Source organism: Natator depressus, chromosome 28, assembly GCF_965152275.1.
Source record: "Natator depressus isolate rNatDep1 chromosome 28, rNatDep2.hap1, whole genome shotgun sequence".
In the NCBI taxonomy this organism is placed as follows: domain Eukaryota; kingdom Metazoa; phylum Chordata; order Testudines; family Cheloniidae; genus Natator; species Natator depressus.
In genome coordinates this window covers 9,187,745-9,191,768 of record NC_134261.1, presented here as the reverse complement: position 1 = coordinate 9,191,768, position 4,024 = coordinate 9,187,745, and the positions used below count along the sequence as shown (strand labels likewise).

The following is a 4,024-nucleotide window of genomic DNA, read 5'->3' as shown; positions in this document are numbered from 1 at the left end:
GACGGACGGGGCTCCGCCTGGCCCCTGCCCGCGGGGGCAGGCTCCGGGTTGACCTGGTGGCCGGAGGAGAATTAAGCCCGGAGCCCGGGGCAGGGCGACCCCGGACGGACGGGGATCCGCCTGGCCCCTGCCCGCGGGGGCAGGCTCCGGGTTGACCTGGTGGCCGCTCGGGACTTAAGCCCGGAGCCCGGGGCAGGGCGGCCCCGGACGGACGGGGCTCCGCCTGGCCCCTGCCCGCGGGGGCAGGCTCCGGGTTGACCTGGTGGCCGGAGGAGAATTAAGCCCGGAGCCCGGGGCAGGGCGACCCCGGACGGACGGGGCTCCGCCGGCCCCTGCCCGCGGGGGCAGGCTCCGGGTTGACCTGGTGGCCGGACGGGAATTAAGCCCGGAGCCCGGGGCAGGGCGACCCCGGACGGACGGGGCTCCGCCGGCCCCTGCCCGCGGGGGCAGGCTCCGGGTTGACCTGGTGGCCGGAGGAGAATTAAGCCCGGAGCCCGGGGCAGGGCGACCCCGGACGGACGGGGGTCCGCCTGGCCCCTGCCCGCGGGGGCAGGCTCCGGGTTGACCTGGTGGCCGGACGGGAATTAAGCCCGGAGCCCGGGGCAGGGCGACCCCGGACGGACGGGGGTATGCCGGCCCCTGCCCGCGGGGGCAGGCTCCGGGTTGACCTGGTGGCCGGAGGAGAATTAAGCCCGGAGCCCGGGGCAGGGCGACCCCGGACGGACGGGGGTCCGCCTGGCCCCTGCCCGCGGGGGCAGGCTCCGGGTTGACCTGGTGGCCGGACGGGAATTAAGCCCGGAGCCCGGGGCAGGGCGACCCCGGACGGACGGGGGTATGCCGGCCCCTGCCCGCGGGGGCAGGCTCCGGGTTGACCTGGTGGCCGGAGGAGAATTAAGCCCGGAGCCCGGGGCAGGGCGACCCCGGACGGACGGGGGTCCGCCTGGCCCCTGCCCGCGGGGGCAGGCTCCGGGTTGACCTGGTGGCCGGAGGAGAATTTAGCCCGGAGCCCGGGGCAGGGCGACCCCGGACAGACGGGGGTCCGCCTGGCCCCTGCCCGCGGGGGCAGGCTCCGGGTTGACCTGGTGGCCGGACGGGAATTAAGCCCGGAGCCCGGGGCAGGGCGACCCCGGACGGACGGGGCTCCGCCGGCCCCTGCCCGCGGGGGCAGGCTCCGGGTTGACCTGGTGGCCGGAGGAGAATTAAGCCCGGAGCCCGGGGCAGGGCGACCCCGGACGGACGGGGGTCCGCCTGGCCCCTGCCCGCGGGGGCAGGCTCCGGGTTGACCTGGTGGCCGGAGGAGAATTAAGCCCGGAGCCCGGGGCAGGGCGACCCCGGACAGACGGGGGTCCGCCTGGCCCCTGCCCGCGGGGGCAGGCTCCGGGTTGACCTGGTGGCCGGACGGGAATTAAGCCCGGAGCCCGGGGCAGGGCGACCCCGGACGGACGGGGCTCCGCCGGCCCCTGCCCGCGGGGGCTGGCTCCGGGTTGACCTGGTGGCCGCTCGGGACTTAAGCCCGGAGCCCGGGGCAGGGCGACCCCGGACGGACGGGGCTCCGCCTGGCCCCTGCCCGCGGGGGCAGGCTCCGGGTTGACCTGGTGGCCGGACGGGGAATAAGCCCGGAGCCCGGGGCAGGGCGACCCCGGACGGACGGGGGTCCGCCGGCCCCTGCCCGCGGGGGCAGGCTCCGGGTTGACCTGGTGGCCGCTCGGGACTTAAGCCCGGAGCCCGGGGCAGGGCGACCCCGGACGGACGGGGGTATGCCGGCCCCTGCCCGCGGGGGCAGGCTCCGGGTTGACCTGGTGGCCGGTTTGCTTTCGGGCCACCAGGTCAACCCGCTGCCTGTATGGGGTTGACCTGGTGGCCGCTTTCCTTCCCGGCCACCAGGTCAACCCGCTGAATGTATGGGGTTGACCTGCTGGCCGCTTTCCTTCCCGGCCACCAGGTCAACCCGCTGAATGTATGGGGTTGACCTGCTGGCCGCTTTTCTTCCCGGCCACCAGGTCAACCCGCTGAATGTATGGGGTTGACCTGCTGGCCGCTTTCCTTCCCGGCCACCAGGTCAACCCGCTGAATGTATGGGGTTGACCTGCTGGCCGCTTTCCTTCCCGGCCACCAGGTCAACCCGCTGAATGTATGGGGTTGACCTGCTGGCCGCTTTTCTTCCCGGCCACCAGGTCAACCCGCTGAATGTATGGGGTTGACCTGCTGGCCGCTTTCCTTCCCGGCCACCAGGTCAACCCGCTGAATGTATGGGGTTGACCTGCTGGCCGCTTTCCTTCCCGGCCACCAGGTCAACCCGCTGAATGTATGGGGTTGACCTGCTGGCCGCTTTCCTTCCCGGCCACCAGGTCAACCCGCTGAATGTATGGGGTTGACCTGCTGGCCGCTTTCCTTCCCGGCCACCAGGTCAACCCGCTGAATGTATGGGGTTGACCTGCTGGCCGCTTTCCTTCCCGGCCACCAGGTCAACCCGCTGAAAGTATGGGGTTGACCTGGTGGCCGCTTTCCTTCCCGGCCACCAGGTCAACCCGCTGAAAGTATGGGGTTGACCTGGTGGCCGCTTTCCTTCCCGGCCACCAGGTCAACCCGCTGCCGGCATGGGGTTGACCTGCTGGCCGCAGAGGGGCAGGCTCCGGGTTGACCTGGTGGCCGGACGGGGATTAAGCCCCGGCTCGGAGCAGGGCAAGCCCGGGCGGAGGGGGGTCCGCTTGGCCCCTGCCCGCGGGGGCAGGCTCCGGGTTGACCTGGTGGCCGGTTTGCTTTCGGGCCACCAGGTCAACCCGCTGAATGTATGGGGTTGACCTGCTGGCCGCTTTCCTTCCCGGCCACCAGGTCAACCCGCTGAATGTATGGGGTTGACCTGCTGGCCGCTTTCCTTCCCGGCCACCAGGTCAACCCGCTGAATGTATGGGGTTGACCTGCTGGCCGCTTTCCTTCCCGGCCACCAGGTCAACCCGCTGAATGTATGGGGTTGACCTGCTGGCCGCTTTCCTTCCCGGCCACCAGGTCAACCCGCTGAATGTATGGGGTTGACCTGCTGGCCGCTTTCCTTCCCGGCCACCAGGTCAACCCGCTGAAAGTATGGGGTTGACCTGCTGGCCGCTTTCCTTCCCGTCCACCAGGTCAACCCGCTGAATGTATGGGGTTGACCTGCTGGCCGCTCTGCTTCCCGGCCACCAGGTCAACCCCCTGCCGGTATGGGGTTGACCTGCTGGCCGCAGAGGGGCAGGCTCCGGGTTGACCTGGTGGCCGGCAGGGACTTCAGCCCCAGGGCCCCTGGCAGGGCGACCCTGCCCTTGTTCCCCAGAAAAGGAGAGAGCTGGCTCGCAGCGGGAAAAGCTGCCTACGGCACCTGGGATTCCCAGGCGGTCACCCATCCAAGTACTAGCCAGGCCCGGGACGGTTTACCTTCCGAGATCGGACGGGATCGGGGGCCTTCCGTCCGGTATGGCCGTAGGCACTCGGCTCCGGTCCGCCTCGTCCCCTTTCCCTTACTGACTCCCCTGCCTCGGGTGGGCCCGATCCTTTTTTCCGTTTTTTTTTTTCGCTCCGGAGGCTTCATGAGCCCCCCCCCAACACCCCTTTGGGGGTCGGTGAAATTTTTTTTTTCAGACTTCCAGGGGCCCGATCCTGGCCGCGGGCACCCGGCTCCGGGCACCCGGCTCCGGGCCGCCTCGTCCCCTTTCCCTTACTGACTCCGCTGCCTCGGGTGGGCCCGATCCTTTTTTCCGTTTTTTTTTTCCGCTCCGGAGGCTTCGTGAGCCCCCCCCAACACCACTTTGGGGGTCGGTGAAAAATTTTTTTTCAGACTTCCAGGGGCCCGATCCTGGCCGCGGGCACCCGGCTCCGGGCACCCGGCTCCGGGCCGCCTCGTCCCCTTTCCCTTACTGACTCCCCTGCCTCGGGTGGGCCCGATCCTTTTTTCCGTTTTTTTTTTTTTCGCTCCGGAGGCTTTATGAGCCCCCCCCAATACCACTTTGGGGGTCGGTGAAAAAAATTTTTCAGACTTCCAGGGGCCCGATCC

The 4,024-nt window shown here is 70.2% G+C and overlaps 1 non-coding gene across 1 annotated transcript; it reads right to left on the bottom strand.

Moving 5' to 3' along the window:
- Nucleotides 1–3,340: 3,340 nt before the first annotated feature.
- LOC141979392 (5S ribosomal RNA) lies at nt 3,341–3,459 on the bottom strand. Its single transcript, XR_012636808.1, has one exon. It is a non-coding gene; the product is annotated as a 5S ribosomal RNA (ribosomal RNA).
- Between the last annotated feature and the right edge of the window lie 565 nt (nt 3,460–4,024).